At 36.9% G+C, this 27,079-nt stretch overlaps 1 protein-coding gene across 1 annotated transcript in view; it reads left to right on the forward strand.

Moving 5' to 3' along the window:
* HS6ST3 (heparan sulfate 6-O-sulfotransferase 3) overlaps positions 1–27,079 on the forward strand; it is a 642,824-nt gene that overhangs the window by 179,643 nt on the left and 436,102 nt on the right. The gene's annotated exons all lie outside the window — the stretch shown is intronic.

Genomic DNA, 27,079 nt, shown 5'->3' on the forward strand with positions numbered 1-27,079 from the left:
CCACAGCCAGGTATTTTGTACCTTTTAAGCAGGATACATATAATAGAACGAAAATACTGCCATTTAGACCTTATTAAGTTGATGATAATATCTCAAATGTTTTCCTTTTTTAGTTTTTTAACAGTGATAATGTATCTTTAGTATTTAATAGGTTATGCTCACTGAAGTTATTTATTAGTTTTACAAAGAAAAACATTCAATATAAGAATGTCGAGGTGTTTTCATTTTTCTCCCCCCCCCCCCAGGTGTCACTGTGATTTAGAAGTAATGGCTGAAGAGAAGCCATGTTAACATAACAACAGTTGATGCAGTGGCAAATCTTGCCCTTTTAAGGCTCAGGGTTTTCCCCAAGGAGTGATCCTGGCCGATTGCAGATGTTGAGTTCTCTTTAAAAAAAAAAAAAATAGTGCTGAGCCTGATACAGATGTTCCCACATTGCCCAGCACTTTGATTAACTTTTGATGAAGTATCTGCCTACAGATATCTGGATTCGTATGTTCCCATGTGTCTTATTAAAAGCCTGCCAGGCTTTATTGAACCTTGTGTTTATACTTTGTGTTCTGTGGACAGTTTTGGTGCCTAGTAAGTAGAAAATGGAAAGCATTAGCTTATACTAACAAGGATGTGTGATGTTCGCTGCTGACTTGAGTTTGAAATGGGAACCGTCATGGTTTGATTAGCTGATTGTCATGAAAGAATAACAGTAGTTACACAAATAAGAGGGGCTATGACTTCCATAAACAAGTTGCTCATGCTTCCTTTGGAGACGTGTTAGTAGAATTTTCTGCTATTATCCAATGGTTGGGATTGGGTTTCCAAGTGTGTGTCCATACTCTAGTCTAGCTCTGAGCCCTCCACACAGGACCCACTGGCCAAAAGTAGTTCTTTAAATTTAAATAAAAATTAAATAAAATTCAAAATTCAGTTTCTTAGTCACACTGGTCACATTTCAAGTACTCAGTAACTACCTATGGCAAATGGCTACTGTATTGGTAATGCAAACATAGAACACTTCCATTATTGCAAAAAATTCTACTGGGCAGCATTGCTCTGACCTTTAAATACCTGACTGACCCATATGCTGCAGAATTTCCTCTTATACTCTGTATCCTTAAAAAGACTTCTTCAATGGGTTTGTGTTTCCTTTAAATTTATACTATTAAAACCAAAAGTATCAGCTTTTCCCTAGAGGAATGATCAGCTCCCACTTTTTTTAGCTTAATATTTCAATCCTTGGATGAGAGTTTATACTAAGAGATTTAAGAATGAATTCTTGGAATAGCTATTTTTTTTTTTAGAAACTTGGACAGCCCTCAACAAGGGACTCCTGAGGTGATGGTGGTCTGCATGTCTTTGTGCCGTGCAGAACTGTGGGGAGAAAAACTGGCCCCAAATTGCCAGTGTTCAGAAAATACCACAATTTTCTAGGCTTTTTTCATACGTTATTTAATTAATACTATTCTATTTACATAGCTATTAAAATGACTTAAATGGATGCGATCATGATCACTTTACCCTGAAATTCACTTTTTTTAACCTACTTTGAGTAAATGCGTTCAAGTATTTTCTAATTTTCCAACTTGCATTGCTTTTATAATACGAAATACCTTTTCAAGTGATATGGTTCCATTGAAATGTTTTACAAGTTACGCTTTCACTCCTTGGGCTGGATCTACTCTTCTCCATATTATGAATTGATTAGTCTTTGCTTTATTAACACAGTTAATTGCATAGCCTCATCTCTCACCTAGTTTATCGCATTAGCCTACAGAGTGGTTTGTTGTCTCCGGTTTATCCCCTCTCCGGTGGATCCTCAAGGCTGCTATAAGGATTGTCTTTCTGAAATGCACATTCGATCGTGTTCTGCTGTACTCCCATGGCTGGCTGAATGAGAGTCAGAGTCCTTAGCACTTGTCCAGTGGCCTGTCACAGCCTGGCTCTCATGTACCTCCTAACTACGTTTCCAACAAACTCTTTTTCCTTCCCTCTTATTCTAACATTTTTTAAAATCAATGCAAAGGTCTTTATAATCAGCGTTTCTCTTTTCCCTTTTTCTGCATAGGTTCCCAACCTCATCTGCGTCTACTTGCTCTCTGCAGTGAATATTATTTTACTGTAAAAATTGAGGTGGTTTTCTCGACTTCCTTCTTTTCTACCTTTAAATTTCTCTATATTTTGTCTGTTTTCTTTTCCTTTCTCTCTTCTCAGAGGAAGAAATATCTCTTCTTTTATCCAAATAACTGAACTGAAGCCAAACTCTGAATCCTTACCTCAGTGGTTGCCCCATGGAGTGTAGATTAAAGTAAATAAAGCTCTTTGCTTGGCGTTCAAGGTACAACATGATTTGGCTCAAACCTCCTTTGCCAGGGTTAGTCCTCGCAGTGGTTTTTGTAGATGGAATTAATTCTCTGTGCCTTGCTTTGCTTACTCCCTGGCCTCGTCTGATGCTTTTTCTTCTAAATGTCGTGTTTTTCTCCCTCATCCATAATGATTTTTAAGCATCCAGACAAAAGCTGTGTCCCAGACGAAGGCATTTCTGATTCCCCCCAGTGTGCGATGCTCACACCTATCTGCCCTCCTAGAACACTTTATCATCACTTCCACTGACGTTCATAATCTCGCCTACTGGAGGGGAAGCTCCTTGGTAACAATTTATTACTGACTTCACTTTCCCAGTTCCCCATAATGCCCACCACATAACCTGGTATTCAGTGCATGCTCCAAAATGTACTTTGAATGAATAAATGAATTGAATCACTTATTGCCAAGCCTAAACATTTTATTGTGTTATTTACAAAGCTATATCTATTTTAAATGAAAATTTCTTAGAGAAACCTGCTGTATTGGCTGCTGCATTAATGAACTCCGGATTAGGATGGGGAAGTGATTAGTTTCTTGTTTTAGCTGGTTGGATATGGTGGGTTTAGATAATTATTGATAGGGGTCAAGTTTGTTAGATTTAAACATAGGGAGATATCTTGTTTTAACAGTGGTTATTTCATGAATTCTTTGGTGTGCTTAAATGCTAAGGTGTCAGGATTTACGATGAGGTGAACAGAGGTACGTTTGCACTTATACGACCATGGTTTGGCATGTACCCGGACAAAACACATAGTGCGTGGTGGAAGGAAGGAAACGGAGAAATGGGAAAGACATTAAAAAATATAGTTACAGGTTATTAGAAGGCTTGGTGCTAAGATGAGTATTACAACGTAAGTTTTCTCCTTAGGCTCAATGGCAAAGCACACTGGCTCTGAGATCAAACACGTGGGTTTGTATGTTTTCATTTCCCAGGGGGTCCTCTAAGGCTGGGCACTTTGCCCCCTTCTTGTACACATTCTTTGAATCCAGAGACATCTCTAATAGTCTGCTACCTAAATCAAGATGAAGCAGCACCCAGATTGTTCTACAGCAATTGCAAAAATGTTTTTATTCCTGAACTCCATTTCAACTTTATAGATAGCAGTTGACCTGTCACAAGGAATGAGGTTACGGTGCTTGACCTTTGTGTCCTCTGCCTATTTTAAGGGCAGGAACTAACAGCTCAGCAGAAGGGAGGCTCCGTACCTATTCTTTGCCGGGGCAACTTTCACTTCTATCAAACACCTGCAATTAAGTGAAAGAAATTTCCTATTGTAGGAAAAAAATGAAGATTAGCAATACCTGTTGGAGACAGGGGAAAATAATATACATTTTCAATCTATTGAATCATAAGTTTAATAGTGGTAGAGAAAAATATATTTTGAAAATGTTTCATTTTTAAAGTAAGCTAGAAATTTCAGTATACTTAATTCATCGAACTCTCACGTTTTAATGATCGTTTCTGAATCCGTTACCCTAGAAAAACTAGAAATCCAGATGTCATGTTTCTTTGGGGTATTTCTCATGGTAGGTTGAACTCCTACTAAATTCCAGGCCTTAATAGAGACCTTGGAAAATCCAAAGACAAATAAGACAGTCTCTACTTACATGGAATTTGCAATCTTTTGGCGAAGGTAACCAAATAAAGCAATGATGAGAATAATGTAAGCTTTGGATGTAAAACTCCATAGAGGCAGAGTAGTGTCTGTTGCATTCACTGCTGCTTTCCTTGGCATCTAGCACAATGACTCGTACGTGGCAGAAGCTGAATAAATATGTTAGATACTTTTGGGGATTTTGCAGAGGAAGTACTTGGAGAAGTGGTACTTGATCCAGTTCATAGAGGGCTTCCCACAGATGATGCTACTTGAGTGGAGTCTAGAAGGATATGTAAATGTCACCATGTGTAGAAAAAATGGCCACCAGATGGGACTGATTTTGAAGGGCATACCAGGATGACCGAACAGCATGGGAAAACACAATAGCATGAGAAAGCTGCAATGCTTGTGTCAGATGGATTGTCCCAGGATAAGGCTGTAGCGGCAGCAAGTCCAAATTATAGAAGGACTTAGAAGATAAGCTAGAAATTGCACTTTGGTATGAAGGCTACCAGGAGTCCATGAAGTATTTTTAGCAGCGTGACATACTCAGGTTTGCACTGAGGAAAAAAAATCACTGTGACATTGATATTTTGAAGGAAGGTGATAATGGGATAATGCAGACCAGACAACTAAAATATTCTAAATTGTGACATGAAGAAGTCTCACCTACAGAGATAAAATTTCCAGAACTCCTAATTCAGGAGAACAGATTAGTCTTTCTTTCATGAAAGAAAAACTTAGACAAGACACATATTTATTGACTATCTGGGGTAGTTTTAAAAGTCACTTATTGTGTTATATTAAAAAATGTATATAAATATATTCATACATACGCACCTCAATATGTTCACACAATAGTTGTATTTGCTCTATTAGGTTGTAAAACTAAAAATTATTTAATGATAACAATGTGTCATTTAATTTACTTTGAAAGATTTTTAATAATTGTAAAACGATAGTGACTTCATGAGAAATATTTTTTAGAAAGTTGACTGGACTATACTTTGCATAGATGTTGAAAAATACCAGGAGCACCATTAGAAAGAACTCGTTAAAGTCTGGTGTTCTAGAAGAAAGAGACACTTGCTATTTCTGTGCAGTGCTTCCCAAGTACCCCTATGATTAGCATTCTCTTCCAAATGAGAACATTTTTGAGAGTGACAGAGGATCCTGTTAATTATTATGCAGGATAAGAGGTGTTAACTGAGGTAGTTCCTGGCCAAACCAAGACGTATTCTCACCTCTGAGAACAACCCATATAGCATTGGAAATATACACTTTATTTGATATATTTGGTGTTCACAATGGTAGCTTTTAATCCTTCTCCAATGTACAAATTAAACAAAACAAAATATTAAACAGCACACTATAAACTTTGCCTTTACAGCAAGAACTTGGTCTGAAACGCTTTGGCAAGCGGAAAGAACAAAGGAAAAAGAAAGTTTATTGGTTACCTTGCCCTTAAACTCTCTAGGTAATAAAATGCACCAGAAATAATTTTTGAGCCCTCTTAGAGTGATCCAAATGTGAAGGTTATAGGTGGGTAATGTGGGAATACCACAGTCAGTGGAAAGGACTCTCTCTAGCTTTGTGACCATGAGACAATACATAACCTCTCTGAACCTCAGTATCCTTCTTGTCTTTCAAATGAGTGCCGAAGTTCACAAAATAAGAAAATAATTTTCCAAAGTTAGGAAAAATGCCCAGTCTTTTCACTCATGTGAGAAATGCATGTTGAACTATTGATAGCATTTTAAGGTCATCAAGGTGGCAAATAGAAGAAGAAGAGAGAACATCACAAGATTGCATGGCAGGGAGTATTGCAATTTACTGATGATGGAGGTGTAAATTGATAAATCCACTCAGGAAGGCAATCTGGCAATATGTATCAAAAGTCACAAAACTTAAAAAAATGTTTTTATGCTTTTTGATTCGGAATTCCCTTTCGAGGAATTTGCCATAGGGAAGTAATCAGATTGTCAAACAGATTTATGCACAACAAGATCCATTGTCTAGTTATTTATAATAGCATAGCAACTGGAAAGAAATGTCTAGTATTCAGGGACTGATTAAATAGTTTACGGCACATGCAGCTAATGATAAAATTATGTAGCCCTTTCAAATTATACTCTTGAAGAATATTTAAGGACATGACTAAATGCTTATGTAAAGTTGTTAAATAGATAAATGGTTCACAAAATTGCATGTATAGTATGGTAATTACTTTGCAAGAAAGTACATATAATATGAAAAATATGAAATTTATACATATGAGATTTATACATAATGACCAGAAGAATAAACACCAAAATGTTAACAGTAGGTATCTCAGTGTCATGAGAGTAGAGGTGACTTTCGCTTTCTTCTTTATTCCTTGCAGTTAGAAATTTTCTAAAATGAATTGTTGTTTATGTATTTTACAAAGGACAATAATTGTTGTATAATAATTTTGATTATAAAGAAGTTGCTAAACTAGATAATTTATAGTGCTAGCTCTTGTTCTAAGGTTCTAGAATCCTATAATTTTGTTTTAGAACAGATGTTGGAAAACTATGCCCTCAGACTTGCTACTTGATTTTGTGAATAAAGTTTAATTGTAACATGACCCTGCCCGTTCGTTTACATATTACTTGTGGCTATTTTCCTGCTACAGTGGTAGAGTTGAGTAGTTTTGATAGAGACTGTATGACGCACAAAGCCTAAAATATTTATTTTCTGGCCCTTTAAGAAAGTTTTCTGACCCGTTTTCTACAATGTTGCATCAGACATTACCATCATTTAAAAAAACTAACTCAGTTAAAACATAGTTTAATAAATATTATTATTTCAGGTAAATATTGATGCCTAAAATTCTATAAGGATCTGTACATTATTTAAATAATTTTGTGAATGTTAAACTCACAAGGCCAGGAAAGATCAGGATCCAACTTGACTCATATTGAAGAGTCAGAGAAGTTTAGATGTGATTAGACCTAAGGAACGTTAAATTATTTGTTACACATTAGTGACAACGTCTGAGCAAGTGACCATCTAATGAAGATCTGCCTTAGTTAACGGGAATGATGATGGTGGGAGAGTGGAGGGTTGATCATTTTGGAGCAAGAGATGTCTTTGGAAGGCACTGTGAATTCATTGATTGCCTAGGGAAGAGGAGAGAGAATAACATGTAGACAGTGTATATGTTGGAAGGCTTCAAAGCTCAGCCACGTGAGAGTCACTACTGGGTGTTTCTATAATGATTTTCCTGCTCTGACTATTCCATATTTTTATCCTTCCACGTTTACTTATTTATCAAGAGAACGGAGGTTTCTAATGATTCCTCTGAAATTCATTACCATCTCTAGATTGTGGGCATTATTATGACTGGAAAATCTAATGGCATTTTTATTTGGAAAAAATAAATTTATGGGAAAACCGTTGACAGTGATAAATGTGGTTGTCAAGTATTCTCATTCATATTTGCTTGATATATTTATAAATATTTCTGAAAAATCCACATTTATCTCCTAAGTAAACATTTAGTTTTAAAGTACTTCATGAATGTTTTAATTTTTATGTTCTTTGATAGATGATATACTTTGATAGCAAATTTTTCTCGAACTACAAACAACATATAAAATGCATCATTTATGGAGTTTTCTAACTTGCATTATTCTTTATTCTTCTTGTCAAATTTTAGACAGCTCAGTATTTACACAAATTATACAGTTTATGCTTTAGAATCTGTACAGATTCTACTTGTAAATATATATATTGCATATAGAATTTCTAATATACATGAAAAATTTTAAAATAAGTTCTTTCACATTATCATATTTATATAAAATGATATATAACTAATTTTAGTATCTAACACCAAGTCCCATATAAATCATTAATAGTTTAATATCCTTAGCAATTGTTATACATAAAAATAATTATCAGTGATTTATACTGCAATCTACATGTATCTCACAAGAATATACATAATATACCTTGGATATACATGCCTGGCTCAAGATCAGTTTGTTATTTGCCTTCATATGAACTGTTGTCAGGTTCATGGTTTACTGATCCCCCTTAGTTAAAGTGAGCCCACATTATTGTTGCTTCAAATGATCTGTATGAAGGTGAGTTAAATACTGTCCCTCTTAGAGTGAAAGTGCTAGTTAGTAGTTTTTCCTTTCCAGGAGGACCAGAGGAGTCCCGTTGACTGAGTCAGTTTCTCAGGTCAGGAAGCCTGGGTGCTTGCTCTGCACATATGCCCTTCTTGTTTCAGTGTGCAAGTCGATAGCTTCTTTTTGTGTTCCAGGACTTCCGACAGGAAGTGTTTAACCAAATAAATAACCTTTTAACTTTTAAGAGAAAATGCATTTACTTCCTTATACAACTGGATTCCAGTTGATAAGAAATCTTGATTCTAACAAATAATTTTTGTCACCATTTATACCAAGCAGTCTTTGAAAGTGCCTTATCTGGAGCGGGTCCTGGGTTGGGTGCAAAGTTGATGGGCAACGTTGATTCAAATAAATACAAGGAAGAGGCAGACAGCTCAATCAGTGTTCAAATTAAAAACAGGTACATCAAATAGGTGATTTAATAGCATTATAACTCCCAGGGGAATAATTATATATGAAAGGATGAAAGTAAGCCATGAAATTTCTGTTAGTCTTCCACATTCAGTCTAGGGAAGCTTTAAGAAAGAGGAAGGATTTTAAGATACGTTTCAGTGAAAGAATGTGCTCCTTCTAATATCATATCTTGGGTAGGAAATTACTATTTCAGTGTTTTGTTTGCATTCATAATCGTGGGCAGTTATTTAGATACACAGGCATAGTGAATCTTCAAAACGAGGGAGTAATAACCATTCTTTCTGCAAAGAATAGGAGTTTCTATTCTTTCTAAAGGCAGTTTCCTGGAGAAATTGAAAAAAATACTTATCTCACTAGAAGTGGGTAATATCCTAATTGTGGACATTTTGGAACACTATAGACAGTTTAAAAAATGCTACTTTTAAATTTTCTAGATGTGTGTGATGAGTCTGTTAAAAATTGAACTGCCAAGGTGTACTTAATCAATATAATTGGCTACATATGTTTGACATTATTCCTGAGGATGGCATGTCCATTAATTATATTCTTTTGACTGATTTATTGTGGCATAGGAAATATTTTAATTTACTGTATATTGAATTATTCAAAATTCCTAATAGTAAGATAGCTCCTTCAATGGGCAGTATATATAATATGAATATGAATTCCTGATACAGAGTGAAATTTAATAAAATTAAATTTATCACCAAGAACACACTCCTACTTCATATACATATTTTCTTAATATACTTTATATGTACTGCTGCAAGAATGCTGCAATTTGCTTTTTGAAATTACAGCTCTCCAGGATGAGAGGGAAGCTTGATTTGATTAATTATGCTTACAAGCTGTTGCAGGACGGGGGGGCGGGGCGGGGGAAAGAAAACGGTTTTGAGTTTAGCTTTTGCATAACTGCTGCTTTTTTGGATTTACATTACTTCCATCAGTTGTTGAGAAATGAAGAAGTAATTTATTTTAAAGAGAGAGATAAGATGAAGAGCTGAGGGCATCAATATGGAGAAGTAATGACATTTAACTACTACTCTAATGTGGTGATCAGTAAGAGGAGAGAAAGCATTTATTAAAATGTTAGTATGTCACTTTGTAGATACTTTTCAATCTTTAAGAAAATAGTTATTCTTATATTTAGAGGACCGGTTTCTTAGATGATCTTCATTTTATTTAACTGACAACATTAGACGTTACATTAAAAGGGACACAATTGATTCCTTATGTACTGCTTCCTTGAAAGCATTTGTGATGATCTTTGAATTTGGTATTCATTATCCTACTTAGAAAAGTAATTGAGATTCGTTTCAGTTCTTCTTAGTCAAATAATTATAATGAGACAGAAAATATTTATTGCTGGTACCAAGACAATGCTGTAGATGTGAAGCATTAGGAAAACAGAAAGTACATGCAGCGCAATATCCAAAATAAGCCCCTGAGTTGTAGACAGTCTAAAAATTAGAAATAAAGGTCATTAAAATAATCAACATTATTTCCTCTTCTCTATAATTAATTAGTAGGTATTGCATCAGACTTACATAAAAGATAGCAAGATTTATTTAAGTCTGTGTTATTAACTCTGGGAAGTTAGGGGTGAAAGTAATTTCTGGGGTGCCATTTTCATTCTTGTTGCCATTTCCATTCCATTCTATTCCTTTCTTCCTGTACACTCTTAATTCTGGGATCCAGCAAGAACCGCTCTCAACAGCCGTGTTTGGTTAAGATTAGCTTGTTCTTTTCAAGTTCACAGCTTCATAAATATGCATGCTATTCTGGGAAGCAAAGATTCTGTCCATGACAATTTGCTGTCTTGTGGCATGCATGATATAGCCTGTTACAATGGGGAAATTGCATACACATGTTGACTGAATAGAGTTTTACTGATAGGAATTTAAGAATTTCCAGGGAAGATTAGGAAAATTAACCTTTGTCTAGAGGGAAAGAAAGAAAAATTATATTTGGCATGTTTCTCTTCTATTTGTACAAAATATTTACACTGCCTTCCACTGTGAAAAACTGATTTAAAATATTTTCTAAGTGAATTTTCTGATCAAATATATACTTGGCATGGTTTGCATATACTTATTTTCCTCAAACTTTATTCTTATATTGTTTTAGGTTAGGCACTGGGATGCTCTAGTACTTTGATCTACTCTTAACTTAGCATTTATCACCTTCTGGTTTTCATTATTTTTCTCACTTAGTCATACATTTTGGAGGGAGAGGGCATTTATTTTAGCATCTGTTTGGTTCCATGCTGAGCATGGTACATAGATCATGCTCGATAAATACTGTTTAATTGAAAGATGATAGTAAACATCAGTGATGATCAAAATGATAGGAGTCTTCATTTTTATTGTGATAAGAATGTAAATATAACATTTTAAGAGGTTGGTGCTAATTTGTTTATTAGAAACATTTATTTGAATTCCTGTTCTGAGTAAGGTTAGTTTCTTTAGCAGCAAAAATTTCACAAATATCAGGGTACTTAAGCCAAGTTCTGTAGTCCACTGGGGCTCTACGGATGGGTTTAATATTAATAGAAACCCTTTGAAATAATTTGCAAATGTTGCATTCATGTCCATTTTTATGCAGAGAGGATCAAAGCTTTTATTAGATTCTTAAAGAAGTCTGTGACTTAAACAAGATTAAAAATGACTGAGTTGGGGCTTCCCTGGTGGTGCAGTGGTTGAGAGTCCGCCTGCCAATGCAGGGGACACGGGTTCGTGCCCCGGTCCGGGAAGATCCCACATGCCGCGGAGTGGCTGGGCCCATGAGCCATGGCCGCTGAGCCTGCGCGTCCGGAGCCTGTGCTCCGCAACGGGAGAGGCCGTAACAGTGAGAGGCCCACGTACTGAAAAAAGAAAAGAAAAAAAAAAAAGACTGAGTTAAAAGAGTAGTTGTTTTGGTGAACAGTCCAGATTTTGTCAGCTATCACATGTTCTCTCTGTGCTTTATCATTGAATTAAATTTCGATAAAAAATTTAAAACATATGTTCCTGTTCAACACTGCATTCAATGTTTTAAGGTTTAAAAACACATTAATGCCCTTACTTTTAACCATAAGAAGAGACTTTAAACCAGAGGAATATTGGTAGAGAAAATCAACAGCTAAATATATAAAGTGGGAAAGTATGTTACAAAACTTATGTACAGTAGGTATATAGTATATAATTAAATATACTTCACATAAATGAAATATGTGTCTAAATGTGTAAAGACAAGGAAGATATCCTCAGAAGATCTGTGGGGATTATTCCTGGGTGGTGAATCTTTTTTCTTAAAATCTTTATTGAATGTGTTACAATATTGCTTCTGTTTTATGTTTTTAGCCACAGAGACATGTGGGATCTTTGCTCCCACACTAGGGATCGAACCCACACCCCCTGCATTGGAAGGCGAAGTCTTACCCACTGAACCACTATGGAAGTCCCCCTAGGTGCTGAATCTTGTAGGATTTAATTTTTTTCTTTTGGCTATTAAAATCTGTATTTTAAAATCTGCTCTTCAGATTTTATTAAAAAATATACCCCTTCTACCATGTAAGGACACAGAGAGAAGTTGTCAGTCTGTAACCCGAAACAGGGCCTTTACCAGAACTGGCTATGCTGGCCCTCTGATCTTGAACTTCTGGCCTCCAGAACTGTGAGAAATAAATTTTTGTTGTTTATAAGTACCTCACCACTAAAAATATGTATATAGTGACTAGGTCTTTCTCTTAGAAGGTCTTTCTCTTAGAAGTTGTTCTTTGCATTTTGTCAGGCTAATTATTTTTCTTTAAGTATTTGAAAATAAATATAAACATGTACTTCTACACAAACATGTATGCAAATACATATATATACATATACATGTAACCAAACAGAGGAGTAATCTTCTTCAATGACATTAGAATAATTTAAACATCATTGAAACAAAATTTTATTTATCGCTGTGTTTTGAGAACCCTATGCTTCCATTGTCAATGAATCTATCCTTTGCCTAAAAGTCCTAGGTTTGCATCAGGCTGAAGGGATGTCTCAACTTTTGGGGCACAGTTTGGAAGTTGCAATAATTCAGAAAGTAGATGGGCTGGACAAAGTAAGTTAACTTTACCAGCCAGTGATGAAATGAGAGGTTCCCATATTATTCATACCATCAGCAAGGACATGCTCCACATCCTTCAACATTGCATGAACACTTTTTAGAGTTCTTCCTGTCTTTTTTCCCTTACAGGGTTACCCTGGATATTCATTTAACTATAGTTTAATTTAAAAAATATATTTTTTTTGGAAGCTGGAGAGTTCCCAGCAAATATTATGTTGCTTTGTGCTATACTTGCCCTTCCTACCTTCCCAGCATAAGTCAAATGGGTCCCTCTGAGCCGTGCCCACCCAAAACAAAAAAAACAAAAAAACCCAGAAAAGCCCCCTCAAAATCATGGAACCAGATTTATAAGTGGAAATTCAAAACTATTATTACCTCGGATCCAGATAACTCTAATGAAACCGAGAGGACTAATGAACAAAAAGTATCCTAATGAATGAATTTGACCTTAAACTGTAAAATGCCACCGTATTATGTACCATATTTGTAAAAGGAATCTAAGTATCTGCATGGCCAGGTGAGCGCTTGGTGGAACTCCGCCCCATTGTCAGAGTGTCATCAGGGAAGACAGATTTATAAGGCTTAGTGAAGCACCTTGGTAATGTTGATATCCTATGTGCTCTTTCATTTCTGCCCTCTCATTTCACTGCCCACAGCCTCTGGAGCAGTGGAGCGGCAGTGTATATATATCAAGTCATCAAAGCACGAAATTTAAACTTCAGCACTTGGCTGGGTGGGGATCGGGGGGAGACACTTTCTGGAAGTCTTAACTGAAGGCGGCAGGTAGGAGATGGTGTTAGCCAGAGCAGGGAGGCCATGGGCTCAACCCCTCTCTGCCTCTACCACCAGACTTGTCCCAGGAAACACGGGTTGAGAGCAGATTGAAATGGTTGTTCATGTTTTGGCTGGAAGGTGTTCACCCCTCGTCGTGTAGAAGTAAACTAGATTTCCTTTGAGAAACCAGACTCTTCACATATATCACATATTTGAGGTGGATATGATTCAGGCCTACACAAATAGAACATTTTGTAATGTCCTGTGCAGAGAAATTGATTCAGAGGTGGCACATGAGATGCAATGCAGTTTTTCTGGGGCTGGGTAAATCCACAGAAGATGTGGGTCTGTAGCTCCTGGGAACAGTCTAGCCGCCAACAGAAGCTTGAGAATAAATCCAATGTGGGGAAGGGTGGGTTTCAAGATGGAGAGAGACTGGGTTCTGGGGACATTGTTTGAACTCCTAAGTAAATCTCTGTTAGCTTTTTCATTTTCATCAGCCACTAAGTTCCTTTTTTGTTTAATCCACTTTGAATTTTTTTTTTGTCATATACAACACAAATTTTCCTGATGAATACAATACCTGTTCTTTCCTAAAAAGTGCACAGACTCTATATTAGCTGGACAGTACACTCATGTTCCATAGCAGCACTGCAGAATCTGACCCAATGCTGCCTTTCAGCTTCTTTGGAATTTTTCTTGTTAAGCTTCTAAATTCTTAAATTGATGCTTAGCCCAATAATGTTCAGCCTTTCTTTTCAAATACAAACGTTTAAGTTTACACATTTCTTTCTAAGTAATGATTTAGTTGGATTTCCCAGGGTTTTTTTTTTTTTTTTCTTTTGTTTGCTGCTCCGTGCTGCTTGCGGGATCTTAGTTCCCTGACCAGGGACTGAACCTGGGCCCTTGGCAGTGAAAGTGCAGAGTCTTAACCATTGGACCACCAGGGAATTCCGTGGGCTTCCCAGAATTTGATATGTAACATTTTCCAATTTCCATTATGGTTCATTTTTTGACCCATGAGTTATTTATATATAGATTTAAAAAATCACCAATCATAATATTTTAATCTAATTCTCTTTGTTTCTCACTTGACTGAATCATTATGGTCAGAGAATGTGATACGTATGACATCTATCCTTTGAAATATGTACGGATGTGTTTTATGGTCTGCTGTATGGTCAATATTCATAAACGTGCCACAGATGAAAGTGTGTGTATAAATTATAACTATAGTTTATATTGTTTGTTAATTCCATTAAAGTTGTTTTATATCTCTTTTAGTTTATTTGTTGCTGTTGTTGTCCTGTGTCATCAGACAGTTACTGAAAGCTCTCTGTTAAAAAATCTCCAAATATTATAGTGAGTCTTTCGAGTTTGCTTATTAGTTCTGTCAAATTTGGTTTATTTATTTGGAATTTTTGTTATTATCTGTATACAAGTTTAGAATTATTACATCTTCCTGGAGGACTGAATCTTTTAGCATTAGGTATTTATATTACTTTTCAGTAAAAATTCTTATTGCCTTTGAATGTAAGTGCATTTTAAGTTAATATAAACAGCAATATCACTTTCCTTTTGGGTAGTGTTTGCCTATAGATTGCTTTCTATCTGGATTACTGGGAATTGGCAAGTGCCTTAGGGAGTTGCTGGATTGAGAGACTGCTTGCCACCTTGGATTCTTGTACTTTCTTTCTGTCATCTTTTTAGGATTTCCTTTATTTTCTTATGGTCTTGCAAGCTCAGCCATGCACTAGAATAGATTTTAAAAAAATAATTGTATTTAACATTTTTAGGAAGTTTATTTTACCTGCTATCTTGTGAGAAACAGAAATTCTCCTCCATTATCTGCCCATTTAAATCCTTATCATTCTGGGTGTGGGAAGACACAGAGTTAGCATCTCCCCACAGCTAGGGTGCCTGCTGGCCGCTGGTGGGGGACTCTGACCCCCAAGGAGATGGGAGGAACCCCAGAGTGAACTGCTAGGACATAGGGGGACCGAGGAGGGGAGGAGAAGTGGAGACCAGACAAGATCGGCACCCCTGAGGCTGGAGAGATCAGAAGAGGCAGGTGGGAGGGACTCTCCAAGAAGAGAGGGAGAAGAGTGGAGGGCGATCGCCTGGCCCACTTGGGCCGGGGAGCCTGCTGAGCTTCCAGGCTGATCCCCTGCCCTCCAAGCCCCCTCCAGGCTGCACGGGTCCTTGGGGGCATAGGAGGGAGGCAAGAGAGATCAGGAGAGGAAGGTGGGAGGGGGCCTCCCAGACCCCAGACTGGAGGAGCAGGAGAGGAGAGGAGGGCGTTTGCCACCCCACTCGAGCCCAGGAAGCCTGCTGGGCTCCCAGGTGAGGTCCCCTGCCCTCAGAGACCAGGGGTGGGGGGCACGCCTGGGCCTCTTCTGTTCCTTGAGCCTAAGCCCCACCCCCCACCGCCCCCAGGGCCTTTTCCAGCCCTGCGGGTCCTGAGCATTGGCCCCGCCCACTGCCCAAACCTCGCCTTTGCTTAGGCCCCACCCTCCACAGCCAAGGCCTTTCCCCCCCTCTCCCTTTTTTTTTTTTCTTTTCCCTCCTCCTCTTTTTTACTATTGTGGTACTGATTTACCTTCTGGTTGTTGATTCATCTGTATTTTTATTTTTACATTCTTTCTAACGTATCTGTTAGTTTCCTAGTCTAATTTTATGTTTTACTTTGTTATTGTTCTTTTTTTGTTTTTGTTTTGCCACCCCATGCGGCTTGTAGGATCTTGATTTGGGAGTCTGGGGTCAAGCAGAAGCTCCTTCTGTGGGAGTTCCGAGTCCAAACCACTGGACTAACAGAGAACCTCAGGCCCCAGGCAATATTCATTGGCGTGAGGTCTCACAGAGTTCCTCATCTCAGCACCAGGACCCAGCTCTACCCAACAGCCTACAAACTCCAGTGTTGGAAGCTTCAGGCCAAACAACCAGTAAAACAGGAACACAATCCCACTCATTAAAAAAAAAAAAGAGACAGCAAAATATGTCACAGATGAAGGAGCAAGGTAAAAACCCACAAGACCCAATAAATGAAGAGGAAATAGGCAGTCTACCTGAAAAAGAATTCAGAGTAATGATAGTAAAGATGATCCAGAATCTCGGAAATAGAATGGTAGCACAGATTGAGAAAATACAAGAAATGTTTAACAAAGATCTAGAAGAACTAACGAACAAACAAACAGAGATGAACAACACAATAACTGAAATGAAAAATACACTAGAAGGAATCAGTAACAGAATAACTGAGGCAGAAGAACGAATAAGTGAGCTGGAAAACAGAATGGTGGAAATAACTGCCGAGAAGCAGAATAGAGAAAAAAGAATGAAAAGAATTGAAGACAATCTCAGAGACCTCTGGGACAACACTAAATGCACCAATATTCGAATTATAGGGGTCCCAGAAGAAGAAGAGAAAAAGAAAGGGTCTGAGAAAATATTTGAAGAGATTATAGTGGAAAACTTCCCTAACATGGGAAAGGAAATAGTCACCCAAGTCCAGGAAGCACAGAGGGTCCCATACAGGATAAACCCTAGGAAAAACACACCAAGACACATATTAATCAAACTAACAAAAATTAAATTCAAAGAAAAAATATTAAAAGCAGTAAGGGAAAAACAACAAATAACATACAAAGGAATCCCCATAAAGTTAGCAGCTGATTTTTCAGTGGAAACTCTGCAGGCCAGAAGGGAGTGGCAGGATATACTTAAAGTGATGAAAGAGAAAAACCTACAACCAAGATTACTCTACCCAGCAAAGATCTCATTCAGACTCTATGGAGAAGTCAAAAGCTTTTCAGACAAACAAAAGCTAAGAGAATTCAGCACCACCAAATGAGCTTTACAACAAATGCTAAAGAAACTTCTCTAAACGGGAAACAAAGAGAAGAAAAACACACCCAAAAACAAACACAAAACAATTAAGAAAATAGTAATAGGAACATATATATCGATAATAACCTTGAATGTAAATGAAGTAAATGCCCCAACCAAAAGACACAGACTGGCTGAATGGACACAAAAACAAGACCCATATATATGCTGTCTGCAAGAGACCCACTTCAGACCTACGGACACATACAGACTGAAAGTGAAGGGATGGAAAAAGATAGTCCATGCAAATGGAAATCAAAAGAAAGCTGGAGTAGCAATACTTGTATCAGATAAAATAGACTTTAAAATAAAGACTGTTACGGGAGATAAGGAGGGACACTACATAATGATCAAAGGATCAACCCAGGAAGAAGACATAACATTTATAAATGTTTATGCATCCAATGTAGGAGCACCTCAATACATAAGGCAAATGCTAACAATAATGAAAGGAGAAATCGACAGTAGCACAATAATAGTAGGGAACTTTAACATCCTACTTACACCAATGGACAGATCATCCAAAGAGAAAATAAATAAGGAAACACAAGCTTTAAATGACACAATAGACCAGATAGATCTAATTGATACTTATAGAACATTCCATGCAAAAGTGGCAGAATACACTTTCTTTTCAAGTGCACATGGAACATTCACCAGGATAGATCACATCTTGGGTCACAAATCAAGCCTTGGAAAAATTAAGAAAATTGAAATCATATCAAGTATCTTTTCTGACCACAACACTATGAGACTAGATATCAATTACAGGAAAAAAACTGTAAAAAACACAAATACATGGAGGCTAAACAGTGTGCTAATAAATAACCAAGAGATCACTGAAGAAATCAAAGAAGAAATTAAAAAATGCATAGAAACAAATGACAACAAAAACATGATGACCCAAAACCTATGGGACGCAGCAAAAGCAGTTCTAAGAGGGAAGTTTATAGCAACACAATCCTACCTCATGAAACAAGAAACATCTCAAATAAACAATCTAACCCTACACTTAAAACAACTAGAGAAAGAAGAGCAAAGAAAACCCAAAGTCAGTAGAAGGAAAGAAATCATAAAGATCAGAGCAGAAATAAATGAAATGGAAATGAAGAAAATAGTAGCATAGATCAATAAAACTAAAAGCTGGTTCTTTGAGAAGATAAAATTGATAAACCCTTAGCCAGACTCATCAGGAAAAAAAGGGAGAGGAAGCAAATCAGTAAAATTAGAAATGAAAAATGACAAATCACAACTGACACTGCAGAAGTAGAAAGGATTATAAGAGACTGCTACAAACAACTATATGCCAATAAAATGGACCATCATGAAGAAATGGACAAATTCTTGAAAAGGTACAATTTTCCAAGGCTGAACCAGGAAGAATTAGAAAATATAAACAGACCTATCACAAGTAATGAAATTGAAACCGTAATTAAAAATCTTCCAACAAACAAAAGTCCAGGACCAGATGGCTTCACAGATGAATTCTATCAAACATTTAGAGAAGAGCTAACACTGATCCTTCTCAAACTCTTCCAAAAAATTGCAGAGGGAGAAACACTCCCAAATTCATTCTACGAAGCCACCATCACTCTGATACCAAAACCAGAAAAAGATATCACAAAAAAGAAAATTATAGACCAATATCACTGATGAACATAGATGCAAAAATCCTGAACAAAATACTAGCAAACAGAATCCAACAGCACATTAAAAGGATAATACACCATGATCACATGGGATTTATCCCAGGGATGCAAGGATTCTTCAATATACACAAATCAATCAATGTGATACACCACATTAACAAATTAAGGAATAAAAACCATATGATCATCTCAATAGATGCAGAAAAAGCTTTTGACAAAATTCAACACTCATTTATGATAAAAACTCTCCAGAAAATGGACATAGAGGGAACCTACCTCAACATAATAAAGACCATGTATGACAAACCCACAGCAAGCATCATACTCAATGGTGAAAAGCTGAAAGCATTTCCACTAGGATAAGGAACAAGACAAATATATCCACTCTCACTACTGTTATTCAACATAGTTTTGGAATTCCTAGCCACAGCAAGCAGAGAAGAAAAAGAAATAAAAGCAATACAAATTGGAAAAGAAGAAGTAAAACTGTCACTATTTGCTGATGACATGATACTATACATAGAAAATCCTAAAGACTCCACCAGAAAACTACTAGAACTAATCAATGAATTTGGTAAGGTTGCAGGATACAAAATTAATGCACGGAAATCTCTGGAATTCCCATATACCAACAACGAAAAATCAGAAGGAGAAATTAAGGAAACACTTGCATTTACCACTGCAACAAAAAGGATAAAATACCTAGGAATAAACCTGCCTAAGGAGGCAAAAGACTTGTACTCAGAAAACTATAAAACACTGATGAAAGAAATCAAAGATGACATAAACAGATGGAGGAATATACCATGTTCTTGGATTGGAAGAATCAATATTGTGAAAATGACTATGCTACCTAACGCAATCTACAGATTCAATGCAATCCCTATCAAACTACCAATGGCATTCTTCACAGAATTAGACTGAAAAATCTTACAATTCATATGGAAACACAAAAGATCCCAAATAGCCAAACAATCTTGAGAAAGAAAAACGGAATTGGAGGAATCAGGCTCCCCAACTTCAAACTATACCACAAAGCTACAGTAATGAAGACAGTATGGTACTGGCACAAAAAGAGAAATATAGATCAATGGTACAGGATAGAAAGCCCAGAGATAGACCCATGCACATATGGACACCTAATTGATGACAAAGGAAGCAAGAACATACAGTGGAGAAAAGAGAGCCTCTTCAGTAAGTGGTGCTGGGAAAACTGTACAGCTACATGTAAAAGAATGAAAGTAGAAAACTCCCTAACACCATACACAAAAATAAACTCAAAATGGATTAAAGATAAATGTAAGATCAGACACTATAAAACTTTTAGAGGAAAACATAGGAAAAACACTCTTTTATGTAAAGCACAGCAAGATCTTTTTTGACCCACCACCTAGAGTAACAGAAATAAAAACAAAAATAAACAAATTGGACTTAATTAAAGTTAAAAGCTTTTGAACAGCAAAGGAAACCAAAAACAAGACAAAAAGACAACCCTCAGAATGGGAGAAAATATTTGCAAATGAAACAACAAACAAAGGATTAATCTCCAAAATATACAAACAGCACATGGAGCTCAATATCAAAAAAGCAAACAATCCATTTAAAAAATAGGCACAAGACCTAAATAGACATTTCACCAAGGAAGACATACAGATGGCCAAGAGGCACATGAAAGGATGCTCAACATCCCTAATTATTAGAGAAATGCAAATCTAAACTACAATGAGGTATCACCTCACACCAGTCAGAATGGCCATTATCAAAAAAGCTAGAAACAATAAATGCTGGAAAGGTTGTGGTGAAAAGGGAATGTAAATTGATACAACCACTATGGAAAACAGTATGGCAGTTCCTTAAAAAACTAAAAATAGAACTACCATATGACCCAGCAATCCCAACTACTGGGCGTATACCCTGAGAAAACCATAATTCAAAAAGAGACATGCACCACAATGTTCATTGTAGCACCATTTACATAGCCAGGACATGGAACCAACCTAAATGTCCATTGACAGATGAATGGATAAAGAAGATGTGGCACATATATACAATGGAATATTACTCAGCCATAAAAAGAAATGAAATCGAGTTATTTGTAGTGAGGTGGATGGACCTAGAGTCTGTCATACAGAGTGAAGTAAGTCAGAAAGAGTAAAACAAATATTGTATGCTAAAGCATATATATGGAATCCAAAAAAAAAAAAAAGTATTGATGAACCTAGTTGCAGGGCAGGAATAAAGAGAATGGACTTGATGACATGGGGTGGGAGGGGGAAGCTGGGGCCAAGTGAGAGTAGCATCGACATATATACACTACCGAATGTAAAATAATTGGCTGGTGGGAAGCAGCAGCATAGCACAGGGAGATCGGCTTGGTGCTTTGCGATGACCTAGAGGGGTGGGATAGGGAGGATGGGAGGGATGCTCAAGAGGGAGGGGATATGGGGACATGTATGCATATGGCTGATTTGCTTTGTTTTGCAACAGAAACTAACATGGTATTGTGAAGCAATTATACTCCAATAAAGATCTATTAAAAAAAATCCTTATTCTTAAAGTCTCTAAAGCTTCCTCTTTAGAGAGTTTTTCAACATCAGACAAAATTCACCATCCTTTCTCTGAATTTCCCCATATTATTTATACCTTCAGTTAGTACTGTTTTCATTCAGTTGTAGTCAATTATGATTTATATATCTTAGCTCATGCAATTCTTCCCCACTTCCCTCCAACAAGGTCTTCCCTCTGTCTGCCCCCCATCTTCCTAAATGCCATAGATTCTTCCCAAGTCTGGTACAAATTTCATATCCCACATGATGGTTTCAAATACTCTACTCCTTGCTGATGTATTTCATTTGTGAACTCCTATTACCTTCTTACCTTATGTCACAGAAAGAGCACATTATGGTTCATAGCTTGCTTTATTCTCTAATTTTATGGTGTTCCCAGATAGAAACCAGAAGGAGGTTAATATATTCTTGTCCTACCCTGTCAGATGGTTGGAGCCTCCTTGCCTCTTGAATCGTACGTAAGATGGACTTGAATCACCACCGCACACTGAGCATATGTCCAAAACCCTCCCCAAGCTGTTTGCCTTTCAGGCTGGAGTAGAAGTGTGGTTCTTCAGTTCACCTCTGTCTTCAGTTTCCTGTTCTCACGGGTTTATCTGTTTCTGGGTCACATTAACATGCCATACTTGCTGCTTTTGTTCTCCCCACATCAATCCAGATATGAAATTCATTCTCTTAATTTCTACAAGGAAACCCACTCACGTAAAGGCAGTTATTGTCTACAGTACACTTTACTAGAGATTGGGAGATTTGTATCCAGCAATGCAAGGCAATTTACTATTTTAACGTTATTTTAAAAATAAAGTTAAATCAGTTAAACTTTATTATTTTCCATATCTTTTCTTAAAAATCGCTCATATATCCCATCATCAGGAGTAAGTCTCCTGATTACCTGCACCCCAAATGTTGCTGCAGCCTTCCGTCAACGTTCTGGCTTCTCTCTTTCTTTTCCCCAACTCTTCCAATGCTCCAAATTTCTGGTTGTTTCTAATGCTAAGTAGTAGAAAAAAATTCCCCTTTACTTCTGTAGATCCACACTCTAAGGTTCTAACTAATTCATCAAGTAAACTACCAATGTATTTTTCTAAACCTAAATCTCTGGAGCAGCTGTTAAGATGATAGCATTTTCATTCATTTCTGCCCTAGCAGCTCAAACCTGTCTTCTTCTAGCGGCTCGAGGCTAGCTTTGTGCTTTCTTGCAAGCCCTCCTTTAGCTATGTGGTCACTAGGAGGTAAGAACCCAGGTGGCAAGATGCAGCTGTTGCTAGCTATTTCTGGCGGCATGATTAAGCAGAAGGAAAGAACTATGCAGCAAAAATGTTTTCAGCATTTTCTCAGTTGACTCTACCTGTTTTCTGAATCCTGGTGCTGTACCTTTTGTTCTAAACTTTCCAAGGTAAAAACTGGAATAGCGCTGCAAAAGTGGCTTTTTTTTTTTTTTGGAGGGGGAATCTGAGGGTGGGGTGCAGAGGAAGAAAGAAAGAAATGGAGAATTATATACTTCCTGTCTTTGAAATTATGTAACTCAACGGACTAGGCCCATTCATCTAATGCTTATTCTATTCCAAAGAGGCAAATCAGTCTATATGTCTTTGGAAGGGGTAGATATTTCTGTGAAAAATAAAGCAACATCATGAACAATAGCTATATTTATCAACACAGATGAATTTCAAAAAAATACTGTGACAGAAACAAATCTCAGAAGAGAATATATTTAGTATTATTCAATTTAAGTAAAGTATAAAAATAGGTAAAACCAAACTATGAATTGTTTAATGTTACATACAAAAGTAGTAAATATAATTTGGGAATGTATGGGAATATTCTGCTTATTGGTCTGAGAGTCAGATGCAAGTATTTTATTTTATTACTGTTCCTTAAACTATACAATTACATTTATACATTTCATACTCTTTTGTATGTATGCTGTACTTCAAAGTATACAAAAGACATAAATTAGACAACAGAACCATAAAACAAATAAAGTGCACCAACACACCTATATCAACAAAGCAGATGGTATCAGAAATTCTTAAATTTCCAAAGTCTGGCATTAGGTCCATCTATGGATGAACAAGTCTTACCTAAATGTATTTGACCTTGGGAAAAAATACAGTTGCTACTAAACAAAAAGGCTTTTTCCTTGCTGAATATATCAACTGTAGAGGAGAAAATCAGTGACTCATATCATACTACACCCAGTGTCTGCACAAAGAATTTAGATTAATTATTCTTGGGAGGCTCAGACATATTTCTCTAAGATCTTGACAACAGATATTGGCTGGTTATGACCCAAGCCATTCCAGAGAAACAGAAAGAAAAAGACCATCATCATTTCTGTGGAAATAGAAAAGTTAAAATATAGCCAATTATTATTAATAGTTGCAGAATAAATAAGGATAAACATAACACATTGTCTAACCTGATAGCTAGGAATCTATTACTTGAAGTGCACGAATATGCTTTTAAACACTATCTTTACATTCAGAACGATAACTGCCACCATGTACATTTAGGTTTTTGATAGGATCCCCTGTCAGAGATCTAAAATGAGAAAAATCTGATAAATCTTTCTGTGCAGAATGTGTCAAAGCTCATGGTGAAACGACTGCTTTATATAACATGGAGTGTAATTTCCCCATTTGTATACATTAATAGCTTTTCTTTTGACTTGATTCTCCTTGTCGACCAATAGGACACATGAAAATGCCATTTTGTTTATAAAGGACTGTTTGTGTTAGTCATACAATCATATGTGTTTTCTCAGACTTGGTACCTTTCAGGTGAGGGTATTTCTATCCCTCTGTATTTTCAATAGAAGCTCGCTAGTGCTTTGAATAGGTAAAATCGATACCCAACGGAGACGTGACTTCTCCTAAGTTGTGCATGAAGTCAGTGGGTTTTCTTTATAACAAGACCATGTTCCCTTTTTTCCTTTTGTGAGAAAGACAGGAGTTGACGTTATTATGGAGCAAACCAGACATACTTCAGCACTTGGCTTCTTCCCAGAACCCTGGGGTGCTCGCTTCTGGTTGTATTTTTTAAATTATCTCCATTGTGTTAATATTTACAGTTTGTATTAAACACATATTTGGAGCACATTTTTGCGGTAAATGCTGTTTTGTTTTCTTAAATCAGTACTGTGGACCACTAGAGGTGTAAGATTATATACACTCACATACCCCCCCCCACCCCCAGGTGTGTGTAGTGTGTGTGTGTGTGTGTGTGTGTGTGTGTGTGTGTGATTGTGTGTGAAAGTCTCTCTTTAAGAAAGAACCGAAGAACAATCAAATAAAGAAAAGAGCCCCCATAAATTCCCTAAGTTCCAAGCAATTTCAAGGTGCTCATCTCCATTGCCTCCTTTGGTTTTCTCCATATACAACTTATTTATCATGGATTGGGAGGACCTGGGAAGAAGTACAGTTCTATCAATGGTCTTCGTCTATCCAAAACCATAAGGTCACCCTGCAGGGGAGAAGCCCACTATCCTCAGGTTACCATTTGGCCTCTTCTCTCCTAAATGATGAGAAAATTGCAAGTCACATCTAGTTTGTTAGTTTTATTTCAATTATGATAATTTTAGTTGAAAGCTAAATTAGAGCTTAATTTTAGTCACAGGCAGCAGGAGCAGATGCTACTTTTCTGGCTCCTGGACATTTCTTCTCCTCATAGGAACAAACACACCTACCCCTCTTCTCTTTTTTCACAACTTTCTATATTCTATATAAAGCAACATGGAATAAATGGACAGGCATTCTTAAATCACAAAGAATCACTCTTTAGATGTTGGTCACCTGTGAATTCCAAATTCTAACGATGACAAAGAAAAATATTTGGCATAGAGATATTCATAAAGGAAGATGTTAATTCTGGCTTAATATTTGTCCTTAGCTTTTTAAAATAATAGTTTTACTGAGATATAATTCACTCATCATACATTTCATCCATTTCAAGTTTACGACTCAATGATTTTTAGTATATTCACAGTTTTACAGCGATAACGACAAATAGAGCATTTTCATCCGCCCCAAAAGAAACCCTGTGCCCATTAGCAGTCACTCCCAATTTCCCTCCAACCTCCCCCAGCACCTGGCAACCACCAATCTACTTTGTGTCTCTATAGATTTGCCAATTCTAGACATTTCATATAAATGGAATGAAAATATGAACTTTTTTGTTACTAGCTTCTTTATCAGTGTTTTCAAGGCTCACCTATGTTGTCGTGTATATTGATACTTTATTTTGTTGCTAAATAATATTCCTCGGTATGGATATACCACAGTTTATTTATCCATTCATCAATTGGTAGACATTTAGGTTGTTTCCACGTTTTTGGCCATTATGAATAATGCTGCCATGAGCACTTATGTACAAGTTTTTGTGGGGGTGTTGTGTTTTCATTCCTCTTGGGTCTATACCTGGGAATAGAATTGCTGAGTCACATGGTAATTCTATGTGTAACCTTTTGAGGAGCTGCCGAACTGTCTCCCAAGGCTGTTGCAACATTTCCCATTCCCCCCAGCAGTGTATGAGGGTTCCAGGGGCTCCTTGTCCTGAACTTTTAATTGTTTTTTTGTTGTTGAGGCACATTAGAAGAAAAGTCTATGCTTAGCCTCAACAGTACAATGTCAACACCAGAGCCAATATTTATCAAACTTGTTAGGACTTCTGCAGGTACATTTTGAGATTTGGCTGTACATAACTTGAGAATGGTCTTCCTAGAGCTCTTTGCTAGGAGTCAGAAAAGTTACCAGTACTAGAGTTCTCTGAACACTGGAAAAATGAGTGCTACCCCAGAAATTGCTTTTCCTTGTTCTCTGAGGATATCAGATATGAGTCTGTGGTTAGGGCTTCTGATGAGGTTTGTTGTTGAGGGCTTTAATGGCAGTGGGGTTTTCGGTTACTCCTCAAATGACTCCTTTCAAAAAAAAAAAAAAAGAATCTGTCAGGGCACTCCCTGACATAGCGCCTTGGGCCTGTGTATATTGGAGAATGAATATTCAGCTTCATATGAAATCCTCCTTATTTTGTCCTGAAAAGTCATTCTTATGCCTAAGTGAACACTGTGATCTTTTACTCAGTGTTTTCTTAGCTAGATGCTTGTCTTATGCTCTTCCCCATTTGGATTCTGAAATTGTTTATTTCTCATTCAAAGCTCCAAGTACATTGGAGCACGTTTCTTGACACAAAATTGAACGTTGGAGGAAGAGATCGCAAAGCTTCACAATGCCTCTGGTGTTATATTGTCTCCAACCCTGAAGTTTGCATTGAGATGTGACAACATTCATTTCAAATAACTTTTCCACACTCCTCACAATTGTGCATAGCAGTGTTGTTATGGAAATAGACTGTGTTGAGGCATAAATATGTACAGGAAACTGACAAAGAAACACAGAAGGTTTGAAGATGAACTTTGCCGTCTTTGAGATTGGGGTGAGATTTATCACAGAGCTATTTCCCATTTTAAGTTTTCTCTGACATGAGAGTGTGTCTTACTTATTTCTGTTCGGGACAGCATTTAGCTGACTTCAACACTGTCAGCAGCCCGTGTTGAAGTTGTCTCCCTATCCCCAGAT

This window comes from Lagenorhynchus albirostris, chromosome 18 (assembly GCF_949774975.1).
Source record: "Lagenorhynchus albirostris chromosome 18, mLagAlb1.1, whole genome shotgun sequence".
Classification (NCBI taxonomy): domain Eukaryota; kingdom Metazoa; phylum Chordata; class Mammalia; order Artiodactyla; family Delphinidae; genus Lagenorhynchus; species Lagenorhynchus albirostris.